The 25928-nt window shown below is 46.4% G+C and overlaps 1 long non-coding RNA gene across 4 annotated transcripts in view; it reads left to right on the top strand.

The window, feature by feature from the left end:
- The window catches only part of LOC123354760, a 99409-nt gene that overhangs the window by 52343 nt on the left and 21138 nt on the right, over nt 1-25928 (top strand). For all 4 annotated transcript variants that reach the window (XR_006574864.1, XR_006574868.1, XR_006574867.1 and 1 more), the window contains one exon: nt 15091-15219. This is a non-coding gene — a long non-coding RNA (uncharacterized LOC123354760). The remainder of the gene's footprint in view (nt 1-15090; nt 15220-25928) is intronic.

Raw genomic sequence — 25928 nt, 5'->3', positions numbered from 1 at the left:
AGAGATGTAAACATTGGCACAAAAGTATCACTTTATACATTTGGGCTGAAATTTTCAAAGCCTCTTACCAGATTTCAAGATAACCAACCCCCAAGCGTTCAGACTCACATCAGACCCCCAAAACTTTGAGATTTTTTTTAGAAATAAGGAGATTTTCAGAACTTTTTTTTTTTAATTTCCTGCCTGGTTTTAAGTGTTTAGTGTGCACGTTTTCCAAAATGTCTCCACCATCTTAAGGCTGGAAACTTTTAAATGACACTTGTGTGGGTGAGATGTGAATGCAGTGGACTCAACTTTCTCAGCGACTGACCCACAATTGCTGAACTCTCTTCCACCAGGGATTCAAGTGGCCATGAACCTTACTACCTCATTTATTTTTTTAGTATGATTTCTGATTTGATACCAAGGAGAAGAACAAGGTAGAACTATACAAAGAGATTGTCATAAACGGTTAGTTAAGGGTTAAGGTTTTTGTCTACCTGTAAAGGGTTAACAAGCAGTACCTGTGGACACCTGACCAGAGGACCAATGAGGGACAAGATTATTTTCAAATCTCTGTGGAGGGAAGCCTTTGTCTGTGTTCCTTGTTTGCTCAGAGCTCTCTTTGGATCTAAGAGAGGACAGTCATGTCTCCAAGTTCTCCTGGAGTAGTTTCTACTATTTAATAGTGAGTATTAATTAGAAAGGCGAATTAGTCTTATAATTTGATTTCTACATTTGCAATTGTGTGTTGGCTAAAGGAAATTCTTTATTCCTGTTTGCTGTTACTTTGCTTTCACTGAGAAAGAAAGGGGGAGGGGGGATTCTCTCCAGAGATTGATAAATTTAGACCCTGTATGGTTCTATCTTGGATTACAGAGACAAGTTACTTTCTTTTTATTCTTTAATAAATTCTTTTCTATTAAGGACTTGGTTGATCTTTCCTTGGGTGGATTCTCAGGGAAAGGGGAAGGGGGAGGTATCCCTCTGTAGTTAAATCCTGGTGTCTCTCCTAGGAAAAGGGAGGGGGGAGGAAGCATGGGGGAATGGTTTATTTCTCCTGGGTGTAAGAACTCCATGGATTTGGGGCTTTTGGAATCCCCTAGGATTTTGGGGAAGGACTGTGTCTCAATCCACATTTCCTGATTGAGTGGTGGCAGCTTTTACTAGATCTAAACTAGGATTTTAGTTTAGAGGGAAACCAAGGCAGGTCCCCACATTGGAACCTAACAGCTCCAAGTGGGGGTGAGACCTATGACAGAGATGCATTCTATTTTCCCATTTCCTGAGTGATGCTAAAGCAGCTGTACTGCAGAGCAGATTTGGGTAAATCTTGGTGGGCTAAATGGCAATTTAGGTCCCAATTCTCCCAGCTTTTCTTACCTTTCATCTTAATTTGTGGAGTAAATGAGTAGCAGTACCAGAAACTCAGAAAATGTAATACTTGCAATTGACTAGTTCCGCTCAGATCTCCAGTTGGACTCTAAGGCACCAGTGAATAGAATTTTATCTCTATTGTTGCTGTTATTTCTTTTCTTCCCCTTGACTTTATGTAAGGGGAAGTGCTCCACACTCTGGCCTTGCAAGAGCTGAACTGGGCCAGGTGGGCCTAATTAACTAATTAGGCTGCAAAGAGGGGAGCTTTAGGCTGGAGGCAGGTAATTAGAGAGAGGCTCACCGGTGCAGGAATAGGCCTAGTCTACAGGCAAGCTGCTGGGAAAGGCTGCAGGAATGCATGTAGCAGTTACTTCCTGGGAAGAGGGAGGAGTGTTTGCAGTTACTCCTTGGGTGGAGGATTCTTGCGGCTGGCACACCCAGAGAGAGAAGGGGAATGATAGCGTAGGAAGCAGTCCAGGGAAGGGGTAGAGAGGGTCCCTGGACTGGAGCCTGGAGAAGAGGGCAGGCCTGGGTTCCCCTACAAGCCACCAGGAACTGAGGCAGTGGATGGGAGGACTGCCTAGGACTGCTGATGGACTGTATCCTGGAAGGGGGAACACTGCCTGGAGCGGAGAACCCCAGAGGAGGGTTACGTCACAGAGGAGATGCTGAGGCTCCTGGCGTGAGCAAGGAGCTGCAGACCACAGAGAGGGAGTAACAGTGTGCAGACTGCGGAAGGGGTAATCCCCAGAGCGACCAAGAGGAGGTGCCAGACAAGCGGTGAGTGGAGCACCCTGTGAGTTTGCCGCTAGATCCCCTTGTACAAAGGATTGTTCCATCATATTTGTTACATCTTGCAGGCTAAGGCTGTATCTGCACTATGGCCTGTGTCAGTGAAACTCATGTCACTCAGGGGTGTGAATATTCCACCCCTTCCCCCCAAGCACCATAAATTGCACCGACATAAGTGTTGGTGTGCACAGTGCTCTGTCGGCGGGAGAGCTTCTCCTGCGCACACAGCTTATGCCGCTCGCAGAGGGGGTTTTCTTATGCTGACAGGAGAGCTCTCCCCCATGCACTGCAGTGGCACAGCTGTACTGGTACCAGTGCACGGCTTCGGAGCTGTATATCTAGACATGGCCTAAGAGAGATGAGTCCAGGGACCTGAAAGCAATGCTAGTAATGAATAACCATTCGGCTCCCATTGGGTGACAGTGATCAGAGAGTTAATATTCCACCACACGTAATGGAGCAATGGCCCAGGCTGGGTGAAAGGGAAGAAGGGGTGTTTTTCAGCATGATCCATTGAGGGCTGTCTGGAGAACCGGTAGCCATAGGTATGGTCTCCCCGTCCCTCCTCATATTCTTATGTTCCTGCACTTAAAACTTGAGGGGCTTCTGTGCGGGGCCAGCTCCAGGTTTTCTGCCACCCCAAACAGCCCCCCTCCAAAAAAAAAAAAAAAAAATTGGCGGCACTTTGGCAGCAGCTCAATCGTGCTGCTCCATTCTTCAGCGGCGGGGGTCCTTCACTCCCTCTCTTCCTCTTCGGCGGCAGCTCAAAGAGAAAGAGAGGGACTGAGGGACTCACCGCTGAAGACTCGGATGGGCCGCCCCAATAGTGGACGGAGCGCCGCCCCTTTGTATTGGCCGCCCCAAGCACCTGCTTCCTTAGCTGGTGCCTGGAGCCGGCCCTGCTTCTGTGCAATTTCAAGAGCTCCTTGTTCTCTGTTTGGCCTGGCGAGGCTATGAATGGGGGAAGGGGGTGTTTCAATGCCCGGACTTCATTTCCAAGGCAGTGGCAGAAATGCTGTGACAATCAATAGCCCTTGTATGGGAAGTGTGGCTACTTGAGATGAATTCTGATGTATTCTCAGGCTATACTAGATTGTAAAGTCTTGGAGTCAGGGATGGTCTTTCCACTATATCTGTGCGTGTTGCCTGGTGCCATGGGGTCCTGAGTCCATTTAGGGCTCCTAGATGCTACCATATTACAAATGAAAAGAAGAAAAACGCAGGCACAGAAGGATTGTCTTGCTGGAAATTCCAGTGGTCCATCCAGTCTTGCCTCTTGTTACAGAGACCCTGTACCCACAGCACTGGCGCTCCTCCCAAGTGGCTGGGCGTCTGTAAGGCTCAGAGGGTCTGATCAGACACTGAGCTCAGATCTATGCAATTATCTGTGGTGAGCTTGGCTTTGCTGATGATTTGTTAGCTCCGCACATATCCTTACTAATTATAAATCTCAACCAAGATTTGCATTTTTATGAAATGCTTGTGCAGGAAATCTTTATTAAAAGAAACACCCGTACATATTAATTCAATCTAATCTTGGTCGTTTCACATTCCATAGGTTTGTAGCTTTGCAAAAGCACTTTCTTAACGTCTATAACTCCCCAGTTTCTCTACTCAGCAATCCGCTGCATTAAGTGTTGCGTTTATCTGTGAAGATAGTATATCATCCTTTTATAATAGAATCTAATGAAGTCTGAGTCCTCCACTATCCCAGCATCTTCAGCCTGGATGCTTACCTAGTCTGAATGCCATGGGTCAAATTCATCCCTGAAGTAACTTCATTGCAGGAGGATGGACTTGATCTATAGCTTTGCAGGGAGAAAAAGCAGTGGAGTTACACCAGAGGTGAATTTGATCCAATGATTATTAGTTATTTAGATTGTAGAGTTGGGTGTTTTTCCAAAGGCAGAGAGTATCACAATCCTTGCCCCAAACAGCTGGCAGTGTACAGATGATAGAGAACCTGCTTTTCCACCATGTTGCACTAGATTTATGCAGGTGCAGTTCCACTGACTCCAAGTGGGTTGCAGTGACACAGAGCAGAGAAGAATCAGGCCCTAGAGAGTCTATTTTCTTTTCCTTTTCTTTGAAACATTTTTTTGAGTCTGTTAATGATGCACTGGAGGTGATCAGGAGCAGAGCCAGGCAAGGGGCAGGGATTTTATGCAAACCCATGGGGAAAAATCAATACAGATCCCAGTTTGTGAGGGGCTTGTGCAAACATCTGGCGATCTGACTTTGAGGAGTTCAGTTTCCTTTGCGGATCTGTCCATAGGGATGTCAGTTAGCAGGGGTTTCCCTCAGACCTTTGGGGGATGAGCCCTGTGGGCATACGTTGTCAGCAGGCCCTTTTTATTCAGCGGGGTCAGAGTGTGGGGATATGAGCTGTCAGGGCATTCACACAAACCATTTTCCAGTGTTGGTTTGAAGCCCTGGAGATTTACTGTGCATCACTGGTTTAATATTAATAAAAAAAAACAAATTGAAACCCAGCTGAAACCAAGGACAAGCTTGGGATCGACACCACTGAGCAGAACCATCAGTCTGCCCAGGCTTACATGAGGCAGATTCATGGAAAGATGCACGAACTGCTACACAGTCAGCCTGAGAACTAGGTTTATGAAGAAACACAGGAGCTGTCATAGCATTTACACTATGCAACTAATCAAAGATCACTCCAGTTCCCCCTTATGCTTCCCTTGTATTGGCCGTGGAAGCTCCTGAAGGAAAGCTGAATGTGCAGAATGGATTGGGCTACTTGAAACTTTCTGTTCCAATGGCTGAATGGCTCTCCTGGTTTGAACAGGTTTATTATTTAATGTGTGACAGTAACACCTAGAGCCCCCAAACAAGACCAGGGCCTTATGCCGGGTCCTGTACAAACGCATACTAAGACAGGCCCTGCCCCATAAAAAAACCAAGCAGGTCAATTCTCCACATTGTACCAATGGGGAATTGAGGCACTGAGAGCTAAAATGACTTACCCCCATATTACTCAGGGAATCCAAGAAAAAGGACGCAGTGTGGTCTAGTGGATAGGACACTCAATCAGATTCAGAAGACATCTGGCTCAGCAACTGACCTGCAGTGTAGGGTGACCTGACAGCAAATGTGAAAAATCGGGACGGGGTGGGAGGGGGGGTAATAGGAGCCTATATAAGGGGAAAAAAATTGGGACTATCTCTATAAAATTGGGACATCTGGTCACCCTACTGCTGTGTAACCATGTGCAATTCCCCTCCCCTCACTGTGTGCCCTCCCTCCCCTGCACACTGTCTATCTAGATTGCAAGCTTTCTGGGGTGAAGACTGTCTCCAACTATGTGTTCATACAGCATGTAGCCCAATGGGTCACCAATCTCTGTTATTACTGTAATGGAAATAAATAGATTAATAATAATTAATGAGCAGAGCAGGGAACTGAACCCAGATATCCAGAGTCCCAGTTCAGGGTCTTAACCCTACTCCCCAAAAACATACTCTTTTAGCCTTGTCTTGAGGGTGAGACTCGGACACGTTAGATGGGACAGACTGGGGAACCTCCAGGCCCGTTTCTTAGCTTGAGACGAATATAGTCCCCTCGCAAAGTGGGGGGACTTTCTTTCTCGACAGCGCTCAGAGAGAGTCACAGAAAATATCTTTCTTCCCTTTAACAGGGACTCTTCTTTAATTGGGCTCTTCCTAGATGAGGCTTAAAGCCAATAATTTAATCAGCAATTTGTATCTCCTTTGAAATGCCTTTGTCTGGAGTCAGGGGGAAAAAAGCTTAGCGTTTCCTCCCTGAAATATGGCTGCCGGATGCAAGGGAATAGAGAACGCAAATAAGCAAAGCAAAGTTAAGCTTTCTGTATAGAGCTGGAGGCTTAGCGGTGCAGATTACAACAGCAGGTGATGAGCAACTTTAGCCTCCGCTGTGTAGGCTGTGAAAAATCCTGTTACACTCAAAAAGCATTTTTGCTACAGCTCTGAGTTTCAGAAATGATTGATCTGAAATCTAAAGGGCTGACGACAACTGGAGACCAAAAGTTATTCAGCTCTAGGCCAAGAGCAGACTCGGTAGGGCCAAAGAGCTGTTGGATTCCAGGAGCGAGCTTGAGTTTGAAGCCTGCCTTCTTTCTCTCCATCACTTGGGGGAACTTCTGATCTGCCTTGGATCTTGGCAGATAAGTTGTTTGCAGCTGTATTGCAGATCCCACGTAGCTCAGCATTAGGTTGATCACCAATGTTGACAATAGATGCCTGTGAAGTTTCTGTTCATTAGCAACTAATAATTAACTAATTAACCAATTAGCTAATATTACATTTCTTAGGCCAGATCCTGTTGACTTAAATGGAGCTGTGCCGATTTTAACTTTCTGAAGACCTTGGATGAAATCCTGGCCTGATTGAAGTAAATGGCAAAAGTCCCATTGAATTCAATGGAGCCAGAATTTCGCTTCTTGGTTTTAAGAGCTGGTCCGCATGCAAAACGGGCACCAGTTTAACTGAAATCAGGTATTGGACCAATGTAGTGAAGCGAATGCGAGCCTATATGTAGGAACACTTAAATCATTTTGCAAGAGGATTAGGTGGATTTCACTTCATTTGGTGAATTACCAGTGTAGACATGGCCTTAGGAAAAAATACCCCAAAAGGGTTACTGAATCAAAAAAAAAAAGTGTGTTGTAAAACAGGTATAGAGGGGGAAGGACACAACTGTCCAACCTTGAGAACTTCAGCACCCAACCCAACTCAGTCTGTAATTTTGACAGACACCTGGGCCAACTGGTTTTGATGGAAAGAGTGACCAGAAAGGCCAGAATCTGGTAGCTGCTGAGCTCAGCACTGGATTAATCCCACACTCTCTTACTATGTGTTTGGACAGCACCTACCACCATCGGGCCCTGATCCTTATGGGAGGCTCTGCATGCAATCAAAACATTACTTAATATTATATTAGGAAAGACTCTCCGGAGTGTGTCCACTCATTTCACTCCTAGTGAGGAACTAACTCACTCCAAGGCTCCAAACTCTGCTCAGGAGCTGGGAACATATCCTTTAGTCATATTGGCAGCTTGTGTCGTTTAGGGGAAAGTGCCACATTTGTTCTACTTTAATATCCTCTCAGGAGGCACCTTAAACACCTGATGTTAGTTCACGAGGGGGCAACAGTTATTCCTTCATGGAATTCCAAGTCTCTTGATACAACATGAAAGGAAAATATCACAAAAGTGTTCCCAGGCTGTGCCTGACATCCCTGGAGCTTGTCCCAGCCAGCAGTTAAACCTTGTGCAGCCATGAAGGGAATTTACTCTTTCTTGAAGAAAAACCAAACAGAAACTGAGAATCCCCTGGTTTGCTTTCTTAGCAGTCTCCACTAAGCACAGACCTAGCAATGTCGTCAAACTCCGAGGCAGGCACCCCGTCTCTGAAGCTTGGCCACATCCGTTCTGCAGGGGTCAGTGGGGTGTTTTCACTGCAAGAGGCATCAGAGAGAACAGTGTCCCAAGGAGAGGCTGTGCGAGACTTCAGGGATATCTGGCAGGAGCTGGCCCAGGTTGGAGCATTCAGTCCATCACGAGTGCTGGCTGCTTACTTCAAAGCTTCATTAACAACAAATCAGCAGTGGGAGTTCTGAAGCTGCTGGCTAATGAAGCCCAGCTGGGTCAGTTCAGAACCCTGCAAAACTCGGAGGCACAAAGGACAGGTTAGAAACTTTCCAGCTCTGGGAAGTGCCCTTTCTGCTGTAGTATCTTGGGGGTGGGGGGGAGAGAGTGCATGGGAATATACTTTGATTCTAGAGACCTGCAGCATAATACCAGGGGAGAGCCTATCGCCATGCAGGTGTCACTAACATAACATGGTGCAACCTGCTGCAAGTGCATGCTGCACTCTGATGGAGATAAAACTGAAGTGCGCCAGCATAGTGCAAGGAGATGCTGCATGGTGATACAGCTAATACTAATTTGCAGCAGCACAGTGCAGGGAGACAGAGCATCAGGATTTGGTTCAATATTGATGTGCAACACAACATGGCAAGGCAAGCTAGGTTAATGCACAGGGTTCAGGCATTTGTTTTAGGATGTTCAGGGCAGTCAGTCACCCCACAGTAGTAAGTGTGATATAAATGCTTAGCCACATGAAAGATCCAATGATACTTGGTACTGTACTTTTGGCAATTCAGCAGCAATATAGACATACCTGAAATAGTCAGAGGCACAAATAGGTGCAGCCGAGCTGGACGGACGGTACCTGGGACGTGTGGGCAGTAAGCAGCTCAGGAGTGTCTCTTTAAAGACCCAAGCGGTGTCTCCAGTGGAAGTCTGAGTCTAACACCACAAGAGAGGCGTGTCTGTTCCTACTGCACTCTAATAGCTTTTCTCTTTCTATGTTCAAACCCTTTCCTAATGCTTAAGATGCTAATCCCCCCCCCCCGTCTGAAGGAGACGGGAGGGAATGAGAGTTGTTAAGGAGAAGGGCTCTGGATCCATTCTGTTTTACTCCTCTGGCATCACATTTAATTTTGGGTTTATTATCATTATTGAGGGCTTATTTTTATTAACTTTATGGTAATGATGCTGGCGCTGTGTGGTCCCAGAGCCTTTGGCTTTGGCTGAAGGAGGAGTTGACATTTCCAGGCACCAGACTGTGCAGAGACTAGATGCAAGCGAACGAGCACGGCGGGAGCAGCTGCTCCCTCTAGCTCAGCTGAGTCAGGAGCCCAGTGTACAGCCACTTCCAGGGAGAAATAAGCTGCTTCGTTAAATGTAGGGAAATTTCTAATAAGAATAAAAAGGAAGCGACAGTGCAGAAAAAGGCCTTCCCCTAGGAGACGAGAAAACAGAGCTGGATCTGCTGGGGACATATAAATATGTAGTGTGTCCCCAAACCTTCTTGCATCTTCGAAGAGCATTCAGGTTTCAAAGTCAAGCACTCAGAGTGAGGAAATGCCAGAATTAAGGTTGCCAGTCCCTAGTTTGCCCCCCTTGTGTGTATCTTTAATCACCTGATCACACATGCCCGAGACAGAGAGGGAGGCCTTACGCCGGTAACTGTCCGCTCCAGGGCTATACGTGCAGCTCAAAGGGGTCGGAAGACACCGTAGCAATGCTTCGCACTGCCCCGACGCCCCCTTCCAGCAGAAGTCCACAGCACTTGACGTAGCAGGATTGGCAGCAGCAGTCACATCTTGTGTCTCTCTTAGGTGAATTTTGCTTGAATTTATTGCACTACGGACCCCCTGTTTAAGATTTTCATGTGTAATTCATGATTAGGGTTACCCCAAAAGGAGGGTCAATTCTCTGCTTCCCAGGCACAGCCAGAGAGCTGTTCCCATTTCTGAGGACATGCATTAGAGCCTTGCTAATTCACACACCACTGATCCACAAGCCCAGTAATATTCCCCAAAGACACCCGGCCCTGCTCTCAGCCCTCTTCTCAGCTCTGATTTCATAGTAGGGAGGGGACTGAGTTTTCAGTTACTTACAAGCTCTTCCATAGAACGCTCACTAGTGTATGATACACAGTGTCATTATCACTTACAAGTCAACAGCTCTTGCCTAAGTTAATGAAAAATATTAGAGGAAGCAGCAATGTTGAGTTTTATCATTACACTTGCTCACCAGTTCACAAACGAGTTGAGCCAGAAACCCATTAAAGACAATGGAAAGTGTCCCACTGACTTCGGTGGGTTTTAAATCAGGCCCCAATTTGGCAATTTGCAATGGCTCTCCTAGCAGGTGGTGTGAATTCGCGGTGGTTCTATGCTTATTTATATTATATACTAGGAAGGGGCCAAAACATCTACCCTAACCCTTTTGTATCTCAGCACATGTGACGGGAGTTGGATCTGAATTCCCAGAGCAAAATCCATCCGAACAGAGTTTGTTAATCCAGCATGGAATAATCAGAAAAGGCCTACCTGGGAACTTGTTCTCACGGAATTTGAGGCCAAGGTGGTGGAAGTCTCATGAGAAGAGCTGGCCTTTTGAGATTTCCACAAGTCAGGATGGTGGAGACGTGTGTTTGGCTGTGAGAGATTGCTGCAGTTCGGTGTTGATAAATGCAAGAGAGAAATTGAATTGAGATTTTTGCTTTGAACCTGAATCCTAAACTGGATCTGAGCATTGGAGCCCAGAGATGCTAATTAGAGCTGGTTGGGAGTGTTTTGCCAAAACCTTTTATTGTAAAATATCGATCCTACAAAAAGTTCTCATTTTGATGGAAAGGGTCGGTTTTGACAAATATTTGACTCAAAAAAAAAAAAGTTGAAAATGTTTTAAATTGTTAAAACATTTTGTTTCAACATAATCAACACAAAAATTCTGATTTTCCAGTTCAAAATTATTTTTTCTAAAATTAAGCTATGATAGCAAACAAAAATGTTAAAGAATAAAGAACAGTTGAAATGAAATGAGTTGACTGACCCAAACCAATTTTTTTTCAGATTTTTGAAAATTTTTGAGATTTTGACTTTTTGTCCTGATCAAATATTTTCATGGGATGGGAAAATCATTTCCCACCCAGCTCTGAAGCTAATGCCTACTGTTGAGTCAAGCCCTGGGAGATCGTGAAGAGGATTCTCTTGTATAGAAGACACTTAGTGTCTGAGAGCTGGTCCACACTAGAAAGTGAGCTCGACTTATCTACATCACCAGGGGGTGTGAAAAATTCACACCCCCGAGAGACTAAGCCCAGTGTAGACAGTGCTAGGTTGATGGAAAAATTATTCTGTCGACCTAGGTACAGCCTCTCAAAGCCACTACAGCGGTGGAAGAACATGCAAACACATGCACCAAGTCCCCACGCAGCTGAAGGGCTGAGGATGAAGAGGAATTATTCTGAAACAAAGCATAAAAGACTCTGGCAAAAACACCTCTTTCCTCCTCTTGAGCTGCCCTTTGAAATGGATTTCCCTCGTGGTGGCATTTCTCATTTTGACTGTTTGTCTCCCAGGAGCGTCCGGAATTAATATTCTGTGTTCCTGGTGCCTGCTGCTGTCTGGCTACCTTTTAATTGAGGGGTGCATCTGACGAAGCCTTGAATCACTGCTGATAGAGTGAACAGTGGAACTTGAAACATCAGTATCTCATCCTGGGAGCTGGCAGCTTGTTTCATTGCAGGTGTCTAGGGCAGAGGGGGAGAAACGGGTGAGCTATGCATTCAGCTACTGGCATCCAGATTCAATTTGAGTGTGCCCCCTCCCGTTCCCCCCGTCCGTCCCCTCCCGGCAGAGCCTGTTCCTTCCATCTTGTGCCAGGCCTGGCAGAGGTTCCCTTGTAGATCACAGAGGATGCTGAACATGTCGGATGAGCCACCTGTGTTATTTTAAGTGAATTTTGTGCTGGTAAAAGGTGCCAGGATAACAACCCAGGGGATTGGTGTCTTGTATCCATAGAACAGGTACTACATGGGAGGACGAACCGTGTCAGCTTCCCACACTCTCTGCTGCCTGCCGGTGGGTCCAGCTGCTCACTTGGAAGCATCTCCTCTACTAATTCATTCTCAGTGGTCCACTGAATTCTTGGCCTCCCTGCTGAGAACAGCCAACAAGGCTGCCAGCCGTGTGGACAGGGTTGTTATCGTGATGTGGACACTTGGAATGAGGCTTGCTAAACTCATGTCACTTGGGCCACCAAATATCCATCCCTGTGTTGTACTGGAAAGAGAGACTTCAAGCACTAATATTTTCCCATTGTCCCTCAGTCTGGAGGAGGCTGAACAGGCCTAGAAGAGAGAAGCAGGGCAGGGCTGGTTGTTTTGGGAGGAAGGTGGAAGAGGATGAAAAGAAGCCCAGCCAAGGTGTAAAGGTCTTTGGCAGCAGAGCAGCGCCAGGACTCGGTTGCAGTCAATACAAAGAGGATTCCTCCACAAGGCTGTTCGACACAGACAAACCCTGCAGTTCTGTCCGGCTCTGGAGCTCTCAGACTGACTAATGCAGCCTACGCTGCCCAGTGTCACCACACAGGGTCTCTAAGTGCTGGCATACGATGAGCAGCCAGGAAACATTCTGCTGCCTACCTGGCCTAAAGATTCAGATAAGCTTTTTTTTGGCGGGGGGGAGGAGGCTAAACTTTTGGGGCTTAGCCATAGTGCACCTCTGCTCCCTGTGAGGTTTGTCCTTCACTAGAAATTAGTGACAATGTTCCAAAGCTTTCCCTCCATCTTCCCTGGCTTTAGTTGAAATGCAACACTGCTCCAGCAAACTGCTGGTAATCTTGTCAGTATTACCTAGTGGAGCTGCGCCCGTCCTGCCCATCTGATGCACTCTGCAACAGAGGCAGAATGGTGGCTTCCTCATGGAAAGGGAGGAGGAGGGAACTGAGGTTGAGTTGGAGATGAAAGTGAGCCACGGGAGCTTACAATAAGCATCAGCTAATTCCAGCAAAAACAAACCTGCACTGAGACCAGATATTCCCTGGACCGCATCCCCACTTTAAAGTGCTTTGGAATTCTAAATGTGCCTCTGAGAACATAGACTCCTTTCAGAGCCTCTCACTTGCTTTGCTTTGCTGTTTCCTAGCAAGCAAATGAGGTCTGAAGTTTGAAACAATGTTTTCTTATCAATACTCAAGCCAATACTAATAAGGGCTCTGCATACTGATCAGACTCCTGGCACTTCCAGCACTGTTCTCATTGTCGTGGGGCTGCGGGGACCTTGGCCCCTCAGAAGGGGCAAGGTTAGGCATATCAGGGTAGGCTTTCACTAGATGCCCAGGGGGGTTTTCTGCAGCCAGGCTGGGGGTGTGTGAAGCAGGGAGGTGAGGGGATTTCCTGTGGGTACAAAAAGGGGTGGCTTTTCTTCCCTGAAACATCCTGAAGCAAAGGAGACCAGCCTGGCTGTCCATGGGATGTGATCCAGATTTGAACCCCAGCAATCAGAGCTGTCCATTCTCCTCCTGTCCGCCGAACTGGTATTGTTAAGCATTGGAAATTCATCTTCCAGTGCCAGTATTGCCAATCCCATACATATAAAAGTCATGAGATTGGCTTAAAAACATGTTTTTTAATAATACAATGTGGGTTTTTTTATTTGCCTTTTGGTTCCTGAGCTTTTGTGTTTAAGAGCTTTTTCCCCACAACCAGAAGGGCTAGAAACTTGCTTTTTACTTTAAATGACAGCTGAAATTCTGACATGATAGCATGATGCCTGGAGCTGGGCTTTAACAAAAGCCCCAGATTTTGTGAGACTTGTGATAATCACAAGAGTCGGCAATGCTGACTAATTATTTCATGCCACCTACAGCCTTTCCCCAATAGATCTTGCTTGCCAAAGAGATGCTGCTACTCAACTGGCTTGAGCGTGGGCTGTGAGTCCAGACACGGGTTCTAAGCTCAGCTGTGCCACTGACCTGATGTGTGACCTTGAGCAAATCACCTCACCTCTTTGGGCTCCAATTAGGGTTGACCAAGGTGCCCATCTTAGTAAAGTGCTTTGAGATTTACCGCTGAGAAAGCAGTGCCAAAGCAGAGTCTGCTCTTCAGCCTTGTTCATGCTTGCAGCTAGTCCCCGTCTCCACAGCTGTTGGCGCAAGCTGTGATGGTGCAAACCTCACCTTCCTTTCACTGTGTACGGCACAATGAACATGGCGGCTCTTTGTCCCTCTGCAGTGGCTGGCACCTGTAATGAGGCTCATGAATCTGGAGCTGCTTCTGTGCTAAGGTCCCAGTCCATTGGGTTAACAGGTGTTGGGTTTGTTCTCTGTATTTTGTGCCATTGGCTTCCTTTGGTTAGGATCACAGTGTATTCTCTCAGGCAAACTGACCCATCTTCCCTTTTCTCCCAGGCCAGGGGACCTGACAGATTCTGCTAATTAAAAGGGGAGAGAACCCTCTCCTCACCTCCTCCCACAACCACAGCCAGCTCCCAGTAAAACAAGCAGCCTGCTACAGCATGGGAATCCCCTTCAGACAGATCTCCTTTGCCCACAACACCCTCCCTCCCTCTTCCTCCCTCCTTTGCATGCCACACAGAGGTAGACATTGATAATTAATAAATCTTGCAGAGGGGAATAGAATAGCTTGACAAATGTTAAGGCATCAGCGGCACTGGTCGAATTGATCCCGGTGGAAGCTGAAGAGCTGCAGCATGGGCGACAAGGCTCACAAACCTGAGTGTTCAGGTTCTGAGCTATAACTTTGTACGCCCGCTCCAGTGGCCAAGCTACCTTGGCCTCTGGGCTGTGACAGGAGAGAGACCCTTGGGCGGTGCAGTCTCAGAGTTCAGCTAGAGGGCAGCACTTTCCCACGCTAGATGCGATTTGAGGGAGAAAGTAAATGAAGTTGTGATGGGCTTGAAATGGCCTCAGAAAATAGCCAGGCCCATCCTTGCCCCAGGAAGGAACTTCATATTCTCAGCCAACTTGTGCCACTCCAGTCACACAGCTATTGCTTCCTGTGAGGGATGAGGGTGTGAAGCCTGACTGAATATGGAGTTGAAATGGCCTGAATTTACTGTAGGACCATCTCAGCCTACTGAGACATTGGCCTTGGATGGCCAACAGGGAAACCAACACTGGCATTGCTCAGCTCAGCCCCAAAATGGCTAACTCCGAGCACAGAAACCCAGGAGATTGATTCCTGCCCAAAACCGGAGAAGAACCCCATCTCCATTCCCAATGCCTTAGTGTATTGCAGCACCATTGCTAGCAAACTCTGGCTTTAAAAGAGAAGGGCATTTCCAGGGAAATACCCTGCCAGTCAGCTTAACCAATACAGGGTTTACAGTTTCCCAGTCCTACTCAGTGATGTCACATCACCTCAGTTGTGATACGTTTAGCACTGTGACCTCCAGCCAAGGATCTCAGAACACTTCTTAATGCATTATATTATTATTCTCATTATTTGCATTACCATAGTGCCTAGATGTCCTAGTCATGGGTCAGGAGCACACTGAATTAAATAATTAAAACCCACACAGTCCTTTGCCATGTAGGTGAGTGTCATTTTCTCTATTTTACAAAAGATCCAGCTGAGACACCATATGGTGAAGTGACTTGCCCAAAGCAACACAGCTGAGCGAGGAACAGAACCAAGAATTGAACCCCGGAGTCCTGCTCTAACTAAGACAACCCTGACACCTAAGGTGCTGCAGGTAATTTCACCAAAATGTGCATTATCTTGTTTCTGCATTTCACAGAATACTAGAGCTGGTTGACATGTTTCCACTGAAAAAATTTCCACCCAAAAAATGGAGTTTTATCAAACTTTTTTTTCCCAGGAAACCATTGGGGGACCATTACTATATTATATATGTATTTTATCTTTCAACAGGAAATTCCAAAATGAAATGGAACATTTCAGTTTTTGAATCAAATCAAAACACAACCAACATTTCCTGTTTTGAATGGACACGAAACAAAGAAGTTTGTTTCACTTAACTTAGAAATCTCTCACAAAAAATCCAGACATTTGAATAAGAAGCTTCAAATGAACAAAATGTTCAAAATTCTGTATGGGGGAGGAAAACGTTTGTTTGTTTTTTGTTTTTTTTTACCAGCTTTACAAAATACAGCTCTTTGTTCCCAGCTCTGTCTCCTATGTATCGAGCAGGTTAACATGTAGATGTAGTAGAGAACCTCTGAGCCTCCTAAAACAACTGTGTTCCTAGGCTCAGATGAGCTGCAGTGTCAGCCAAGTGTCCAGGCAGTTTATCAATTCACACAGCTAATAAGCAGCAGGGAGGCAGAACCCAGGATCTTTGGTTCTAATATTCCAGCTGCCAAACAGCTGCCCAAGGTCTGTCCCCTGCAGAGCGGAGATGCGGCTGATGTTACCATGCAGATGTGCAAAATAATTGAGTCATCTGGAACCAATTTAAAGCTGGGAGCGGGAGTGAAATATGCCCCTACCCCAATGGGGAGGGGAATCTCCAGATGGATTTTGGATGCATTTAAACATCAGAGGAAAGCAAGAGCAGAGGCCTCTTTTGCTTATGCTTGTAACTTTCTTTTGTGCCTAGATAATACAATCAATGACTGGGGTTTTATAAATAGCACAGACACAGGCAGGGGAACCTTCCTCTTGTTGCAGTCTGGTTTGTTGTGTTTTTTTTCTTTTGCTCTAGATTATGAATAGTTTTGATATGGAATTTCAAATGATCACTTAAGGATCTAATTAGCCCATAACAGCTCCAACTAAGCAACCTGGGTGTAGTGTGGGTTTAAGTGGTTAGTGCCTTTCTCTCACTCTCCCTTTTAAATTGGTGTTTAATTAAAAGAATAAATAAAAAGAAAAGCAGCTTTGTCTGGGCCATTTGGGTTTAAATATTAAACAGCATGGTGGTTCTTGGGACGGGAGTGGCCTAGGTTTGGGGTCCTCTAGGGAGACGCTAAAAAGTCTCCCTGATCACTCTAGCCCATATAAAAAATGTTCCCTCCCCCTGCAGCAGTATTGGGGGGGGGTGTATGGGGAGAACTGTGTGTGCACATGTGTGTGAGTGAATAGATGCATGTGTTCATCTGTAGGGGTGTGTGTGTGCACACGATCTACCAGCAATGGGCTTTTCTGCTCTTCATACTGTGCACTGCAGAAACTTCGCCTTGCAGCCAGTGGCACATCCTTTGCCTTTCTTGAAGCTCAGTGAGGCGCAGATGTTGTCTGAACCAGGGAAAATGTCAGCTCCCAGGAGGAGCACAGGGTTAACTTACAGTGATCCTATTGCGTCTTGCATGCGTTTACATATGCTCTTTCAGACAGCCTTCAGCGGTCGCCCACCTGCTTCCTTTTCCCTCTCCTCCACTTTGAGTCACCCGGTTCCCCTCTCTCTTTTCATGACCCTGCCCCTCTCCCCTTTTACCCCTGTTATGTTTTGCGCACCCCCCCCCCCCGTGTGCACAGAGCAGACACGTTCTCAGTGGCTTTTGATGTACATGAAGTAAAACAACAAAAAGAGAACAAGAGTAACAGCTCCCTGAGCGAGACTTGCACTGGGCTCAATGCTGGGTGGAATTCTCTGGCCTTAAACCCCTCTGACGATTAATGTCATAAACAGATAGTTAAGGGTTAAAGTCTCTTTTACCTGTAAAGGGTTAACAAGCTCAGTAACCTGAGAAACACCTGACCAGAGGACCAATCAAGGGACAAGATAATTTCAAATCTCTGTGGAGGGAAGCCTTTGTCTGTGTTTCTTTGTTTGTCTCTGAGTTCTCTCTTTGGATCTAAGAGAGGCCAGACATGTCTCCAAGTTCTCCTGGAGTAGTTCCTACTATTCAATAGTGAGTATTAATTAGAAAGGTGGATTAGTCTTATAATTTGATTTCTACATTTGCAATTGTGTGTTTGCTGAAGGAAATTCTTTATTTCTGTTTGCTGTTGCTCTGATTATTCTGAGGAGGAGGGAGGGGAAGTCTCTCCAGTTTTTATAAGTTTAGACCCTGTGTATTGTTCCGTCTTGGTATTACAGAGAGAGTTTACTTTTTTTTTATTCTTTAATAAATCTTTTCTGTTAAGGACTTGGTTGATCTTTCCTTGGGTGAATTCTCAGGGAAAGGGGAGGAGGGAGGAGGAAGGCATCCCTCTGTAGTTGGATCCCAGTATCTCTCCTAGGAAAAGGGAGGGGGGAGGAAGCAGGGGGGAATGGTTTACTTCTCCTGGGTGTAAGAACTCCATGGATTTGGGGCTCTTGGGATCCCCAAGGATTTTGGGGAAGGACTGTGTCCCAATACATGTACATTATTGGGTGGTGGCAGCTTTTACCAGATCTAAACTAGGATTTTAGTTTAGGGGAGTCCATGCAGGTCCCCATCTTGGAACCCAACAGCTCTAAGTGGGGGTGAGACCTATGACAATTAACCTGTGCGGCATTGGGTCTGCCTCCCGAAATGGCAGCTGCCCTGCGGATAGGGAGAGACCTTGCAAAATGCAGTGGCGCCGAAACTAAAACGGTTGGATTGCAATCAACACCCAAATCCCACTACTTTGTACTCCGGTCCTTTCTCCCCCAGTCTCTGTACCAGCCCTGCAAGGAAATCCATGAAAGCAGCTGCATCCCTGTGGGATGCCCGTTATTGCCAGATCAAATCTTCAAAAATACTGAGGAGTTTTGTTTTTTTTAAATAAACTCTGGATTATTTTTCTTTGCCTTCTGGTTTCTGAGCTTCAGGGTCACAATTTCAAGCTTTTCTCTGCAAGCATGAGGACTAGTGTTCTTATTCCTTGCATTTCTGTAGTGCGTAGGTGCCAGAGTCATAGATCAGGACCCTATTGGGCTAGGTGCAGTACAAACCTATACCAAAGAGCTGAGAAATGCCCTGTTTTGTTAAACGACAGCTGGGCTTCTTGTGTAATCCCTTGTGGGTGCAAACTGGGGCTTTGTGGAAAACATCACATGTGGTGAGAGCTGGCAATGCTGGATGTCTCCAGAAACACTGAAAGAAAAGTGGCCTTGTCTTTGGAGCATATCCATGTTTGCAGTTTATTTATCTTCCGTGGCTGGGGCAATCAGCATGAGGTGTACACAATGCAGCTCATCTGCCTGTCTCCTAATTCTGGGTATGCTTCTCCAAACTTCATGAGTATCATCCAGCACCACAAGCAGTGGGACATCCTGCAGCTTGGTGACTAGCCTTGCTCCCCTTCGGATGGCGACAGGCGCTCTTGCTCACTTTGCACCATCCTTCCATGGGTATGTTTTCCAGTGGAGACCACAATGTGGCAAAGTCCTCCTTCGCTTTCCCCTTCATAGAATCTCAGAGTTGGAAGGAAGCTCAGGAGGTATCTAGTCCAACCCCCTGCTCAAAGCAGGACCAACCCCAACTAAATCATCCCAGCCAGGGCTTTGTCAAGCCTGACCTTAAAAACCTCTAAGGAAGGAGATTCCACCACCTCCCTAGGTAACCCATTCCAGTGCTGGAGGGGGCAGTCTTTGTACCTGCAATGTGGCCTGAGCGGAAATGCAATGAGTGGGAGGGGGGCCTCCATTAGCAAAGTATTTGATAATTCCTGCGCTCTGATTTATTATGGTCACTGATGTCTGAAAATTGTCTAGTGTTCTTGCTTCCTTGGTCTCTGGGCAAAGGGTGGCAGGGCTGCCAGATTAAGTTATAACAGCACCAGGAAGGCTATTGCATCAGTGCCACTGCTCAGGCCTCCAACAATAACTGAAGACCAGGCAGTCCTGAGCAGCTTTTGAGCCAGTGGTGGTTTTCAAAGTCATTTTCTCCACAAGTGTAATTACAATAGGGGAAGAAGGAGGTATGTCTTCTCTTTCTGCCTTTCTAATACCCCCATTTGAGGTCATCCCGGCTGGAGATTATTGGTTTGAGGGTTATTCTCACTCCCTCAGCATCTCCCTGCTGACTTGGGAAAAATATAGCCCTGATTGTCCTGTAAAAAACATACTGCACCTCCTGGAAGCAGCACCTGAGCACAAGGGGGGGAAAAACCTCCCTTTGTAGGCTACATATTGCAAATAATTGAACTCTGCCAATATGGTCTCAATGAGGGATTCCATCTATATTCCTCGCACTTAGTTCTGTGGAAATGAACATGACAAACATTCCGGAACAACTCCTGTAGCTAGAAATCTTAAGTAGTAATTCAACATTTCTGCACCATGCCACAGTTCCCATCAGGGGAGGAGGTAGGATATTTAAATGCAGAGCACTAACAACGGTGGTTCTGCGCATGGGTCTCTCCACCCTCCCCTTTTCCAACTCAGCGGTTGTTAAATATAAATGAATCATAGAATCTCAGGGTTGGAAGGGAGCTCAGGAAGTCATCTAGTCCCACCCCCTGCTCAAAGCAGGACCAATTCCCAACTAAATCATCCCAGCCAGGGCTTTGTCAAGCCTGACCTTAAAAATCCCTAAGGAAGGAGATTCCACCACCTCCCTAGGTCACCCATTCCAGTGCTTCATCACCCCACTAGTGAAAAAGGTTTTCCTAATATCCAACCTAAACCACCCCCACTGCAACTTGAGACCATTACTCCTTGTTCTGTCATCAGGTACCACTGAGAACAGTCTAGATCCATCCTCTTTGGAACCTCCTTTCAAGTAGTTGAAAGCAGCTGTCAAATCCCCCCTCATTCTTCTCTTCTGCAGACTAAACAATCCCAGTTCCCTCAGCCTCTCCTCATAAGTCATGTGCTCCATCCCCCTAATCATTTTTGTTGCCCTCCGCTGGACTCTTTCCAATTTTTCCACATCCTTCTTATAGTGTGGGGCCCAAAACTGGACACAGTACTCCAGATGAGGCCTCACCAATGTCGAATAGAGGGGAATGATCACGTCCCTCGATCTGCTGGCAATGCCCTACTTATACAGCCTAAAATGCCGTTAGCCTTCTTGGCAACAAGGGCACACTGTTGACTCATATCCAGCTTCTCATCCACTGTAACCCCTAAGTCCTTTTCTGCAGAACTGCTCCCTAGCCATTCAGTCCCTAGTCTGTAGCAGTGCATGGGATTCTTCCGTCCTAAGTGCAGGACTCTGCACTTGTCCTTGTTGAATCTCATCAGATTTCTTTTGGCCCAGTCCTCTAATTTGTCTAGGTCCCTCTGGATCCTATCCCCACCCTCCAGCATATTTACCACTCCTCCCAGTTTAGTGTCATCTGCAAACTGGCTGAGAGTGCAGTCCACACCATCCTCCAGATCATTAATGAAGATATTGAACAAAACCGGCCCCAGGATCGACCCTTGGGGCACTCTGCTTGAAACCGGCTGCCAGCTAGACATGGAGCCATTGATCACTACCCACTGAGCCCGATGATCTAGCCAGCTTTCTATCCACCTTATCCAGTCCATTCATCCAGCCCATACTTCTTTAACTTGCTGGCAAGAATACTGTGGGAGACCATATCAAAAGCTTTGCTAAAGTCAAGGAATAACACATCCACTGCTTTCCCCTCATCCACAGACCCAGTTATCTCCTCATAGAAGGCAATTAGGTGAGTCAGGCATGACTTGCCCTTGGTGAATCCATGCTGACTGTTCCTGATCACTTTCCTCTCCTCTAAGTGCTTCAGAATTGATTCCTTGAGGACCTGCTGCATGATTTTTCCAGGGACTGAGGTGAGGCTGACTGGTCTGTAGTTCCCCAGATCCTCCTCCTTCCCTTTTTTAAAGATGGGTGCTACATTAGCCTTTTTTCAGTCATCTGGGACCTCCCCCAATCGCCATGAGTTTTCAAAGATAATGGCCAATGGCTCTGCAATCACATCCGCCAACTCCTTTAGCAGATAACCATTAATTTTTCCAGGTGTATTTAAGTATAACTTTCCCCTGCCTCATTAGAATTTGGGGAGACTTGACGCACAACATACAAAACGTCCATGCCTATGAATACTAAGCATGTTACTAGGTTAAAGTAAATCTAAAGTAACATTTGAAAGCTGAAAGATGAAAGCAGATCACAGGCCAAAGATCAAACACTCTAGAACCACTTCTAAGCCTTTTACGGCTGGAGATTATTAGCATTTGAAAGTGAAGAGCATTAGCGAGGGGGGTGGGGAGAAGGAAAAGTTGGAAGGAATTTCTGTTGCAGAGATAAAAATCTGAAAGGAATGACAGTGGTCAAGGAGGAATAAAAAGCATCTGGCTTACTAAGCAACACACAAAAAGGGGTGTGGGTTCATCACGGGGGGAGGGCACCAATTTATTTTTAGATCCCAGATAAATATTTTAGTGGATTGAACGCCTGTGTTTATTTTGTATTCTCAACAAAATTGTTCAAGTGGTTTAGTCCAGGAGGTGGTTTGTGTCCTGTTTCCTGAAGCATCTGGGCAAAGGCTCAGTCTCGCTCCAGTTTCTCCCTGCTGCTTTAGTAAGTGTACAGGAGGGAGGGTGCCTCCCATAGGACCCAGCTGCTACAGGCACTTTCTTCCCCCTACCCATCTCACTGAAGGACAGGCTGGTTGGCACTTCTGTCCCAAGGGGTGAATGTGAGGTGAAGTGATGGGAGAGAAGGGTGTTGGATAAGGTGACCCCCTGCTGCCCTGTCAATTCATACACCCCCCGCTGGTCTCTCTGTATCCTGTCTCTTAGAAGTGGTGGGCTGGAGCTGATCAAATAAGAGAAGGACGTTAGTGGGGGAGCACTCTCAAGTCCAACGCGGTGTGCTGTGAACTGTTGTGTTTTTGTTTTCTCTCTGTTTCCTGCTGCCTCCTCCTCAGTCTGAACTGTTTTCCTCCAGTGTGGCAAATCTTAACAGACCAGTTTGTAAACCCGCGTGGTTGGTACATAATCACAACAAGCAGCAAAGCTCATGTGTGGAACAAGAACTGGGCCATTCAGGCTAATCTCCAGAAAAAACCATGAGTCAGGGCAGACATGCTCTCACTGGATTCTGGGCTACGTATGTAACCCTTTCTCTGAGACCTGGCCCTCAGCAGAGTCAGGCTGCATGCAGACTGGAGCGTCTCTGCCTTTGTTTGCAGGAGTAGGGGTTGCAGACACACTTGTGTGCCCTCAAAATTAGCTGCAGGGACAAATCTATGAATGTGGGCCGTGGGTGATTTGATTTATACCCACAGTCCAGTAGCAGGAAGAGATACAGAGGCTCAGCTCTGTTCTCACACATCACAAATATTCAGTAGCCTGAGTGCAAATAGCAGTTCCTCATAAACTAACATTTACATTGCATCTAAAAAAGCTCCATCACAATTTGTAGCTTTGGCAGTCTCAGAAGAGAGGCCAAGGATTAAATGAACCATGGAACCTAAATTTTCCTTTTTTTGCAGAGGGTGGGTCCCTCTGGATTAATGGTGATGTATTTTGAGGAAGTTTGTCCAAAAGAGGCAGTGTGGCCTAGTGCACAGAACTCTGGATGGGGATTCAGAAAACCTGGATCCTATTGTTGGTTCCGCTATGTATAGCATACATACTGCTAGGTACACTCCCACTAGCTGGGTGAGCGCTAACGCAGGGCCGTGCACCCATGCTGGAATCACACCCCAGCTCATCAGGTAGAGGGAGTTTAAGGTCATACATTTGTTAAGTGTGCCCAAGTCACCCCTGCTGGTGCGTGCATTGTGAATAGGCATTGGCTATTTACTGCTCATTCATAAAAAACCCCTTTGCTTTCTGTAGCTGCTGAGATAGGCCTGAACCACAAAACTCAGATTCAAACAACCTCAACTTTTGGGTGTGGGGGATGCAGGGCATCAGTTTAGGCCCCCGTTTGAGTTATACCTTACACCCCCCTGTTTAGTGCATCCATCCCCTTAGGAATGCATCCATCTCTGGGATGGAAGATGGCCCTGCACAGCACTGACCTTCTTCCAGGCTGAGGGTGCGACTGACCAGCTGTGATAAGAGCACACTAATACACATGCCCTACCTCTTTTCTCTCCCTGAGCTGTGTCTGCCAAGCTCCCAGCTCTTGGGCTCACAGAGATGGGGGCAATTTTTTTTGGAAGCTATTTTAAACCTCTTAGGAGGAACCTTCCCCTTCTGTTTGCATGCAGAGCTATTTTGTTGTTTATAAAGAGGAGGGTGATAAACAGTTCTTGTCCACTGGGGCCAGGACAGGGAGTCATGGGCTGAAGTTGCACTAAGGGAAGTGTAGGTTGGACATTAGGAAAACTCCTTATCAGGGCAGCTTAAGCACAGCAACCAATCACCTAGGGAGGTTGTGGAGTCTCCATCACTGGAGGTTTTTGGAACAGGTTTGACAAACACCTGTCACGGATGGTCTAGACAATACTTCATCTGCCCCAGCAGAGGGTGGATAGACTGGACTAGATGACCCACAGAGGTCCCTTCCCATTCTATATTTCTGTGGTTCTATTTTTATTTAGTAAATAAATGAAAGAAAGTGGCAGAAAAAGCCCTTCCTTGTAGCTTCACATGACTTTTGCCTTGATTGAGGGAGAGGGGAATGCACACAGCTGAGCCAGGAGGAAAACAAACAGCCAGAAGGTAGCAGCCATGCCAATAAAACATTGATATTTTCTAATAAAGATGTTTAATATCAAAATAGTTATTTATAGCCTTTCCTCTGTAGCTGGAGCATCTTCAGCTGGCCAATTAATGTCCTTAGAGTTCTAGCCAGCATGTAAATAGGACATGCATGAGGATGAACGGAGAATGTGAGACAGTGAGAGATGCAATTTGGTCCATGGTTTCAAGAGTGGCTGCTGACAGAGACAGACCAAGTTGTTCAAAAGCAACCAGTCATTTTGGGTGACTTTGTTTTAGGGTGCAACCTATGATACATTGGTCTGACTTTCAGAGGTGCTAAGCTCCAGCCACTTCTGCCCAAGGCCAGGGGAGCTGCAAGTGCTTGGCAAATTTTAAAATGGGGTCTAGATAATGTCACAAGAAGGTTGTGCAAATGAAAACAGAGACCCAAAATCAGTGGGCCCTTTTGAAAACATCTCTCTCCACCTCTATTCCCATTGGTGTATGTGCTCTGGCCGCCTGTGCCCTGTGCGTGAGGAGGAAAGGCTCTCTGTACTTTGTTTACAGAGGATTCAGTCAGCATTGAGCCTCCCATAAAATACACACTCTCCTAATAGTCTCACAGGGACAGTTTGTCCTCGCCTGGCTGTAATTTCACTTGGTCCCTCCCTCACGCTATGTCTGACACCTCATTTCTAAGTCTGATTTCATCCCACCCTTAAATCTGCTCTGCAAGCTGCCACCCTGGTGTGATGGGTTTGAGCTTTAATTTTTTTTTATGAGGCTGTGAATTACTGCCCCAGGCACATGAGGAGTGGATTATGGTACAGCCCCCTCCTAAATCAGCACCAAGCAGCCTGTCACTGCATCACCAGCAGAGCCTGGGGCTGGCAGAGTGAGGCTGCTCCATCCCAGAACCTTTCCCAACCTTCCCAGGCTTTTCCCTGCCAAGCAGTGATGGTGACATTTACATTAGTTCTCCCTCAGCTGCCCCTTCATCCTCAAACATACATGCTTCCTCCCTCCGCTCTCTGTCCCATGACATTTCAGCAGCAAACACATCCACTTCCCTCAGCTTGATCCCAGCTCTGTTTTTAACCTGGGAGCTTGCTTCACTTCAAGCCAGCCTGTGCAGCGTGCTGGTTGTTAAATCTCTCACTTCCAACGCAAACACCAGACCACTACATTACTGTCTTTCACTGCTTGGGAGGGAATGAAACACAAGGTAACTTGGTCTAGTTCCTGGCAGGATTTATGATTTGGGTTGCTTGCTGTGACTTCTGAGAGTTAACTTGTATATTGGCCTCACCTAGGGGCAGGTAGAACCAGCTCAGTACTAGGTTGTGCCTGCCTCTTAATTGAGAGATCATCTGTTTCCACTGCACAGGCTCCCTAGCTCATGGATACAGACCCTAGTGTAATTTTCCCATCTAGAGGGGGCAGGACTCCTGAGTTCTGATTCTGGCTGGCCTCATGACTATTTCTATAATCCTGGTTCAAGCATAGTTATGGTCCAGAGATGTGACTGTGTGAAAATGTAACCTTGTTACTCACTGCTGCTTCCTGTGGTTTTCCAAATCAGAGCTGCTGACTTCTCATTCTTATTTAACTCTGATACTGTGCTAGCGTCTAGAGGTTTCAACCAGGTTGGCATCCCACCATAAGAGGTGCTGTAGAAATGTCAAGTAAATGAGTCTGCACATCGGTTACTACTTTCATTATTTTTATGATCATAATAGCCAGAGGCCTTGGTCAAGATTGGGAGCCCATTGTAATAGGTATTGATGCATGTTGGCCCAAGACACTGCCCCTTGTCTGAGGAGACGCGCTATCTAAAAATAAAAGCAATATACAAAGTCTGGTGGGATACAATCAAACACAGACCTTAGTAGACAGACATTTGCAATTTCTCAAAAGTATTATAAGTGCCAACATGCTCCATATGCCCCTCTTCCTCA

The sequence above is a fragment of the Mauremys mutica genome, chromosome 22 (assembly GCF_020497125.1).
Source record: "Mauremys mutica isolate MM-2020 ecotype Southern chromosome 22, ASM2049712v1, whole genome shotgun sequence".
Taxonomy (NCBI): domain Eukaryota; kingdom Metazoa; phylum Chordata; order Testudines; family Geoemydidae; genus Mauremys; species Mauremys mutica.
Note: the sequence above shows the minus strand (reverse complement) of the source record. Positions and strands in the feature narration are given on the sequence as shown.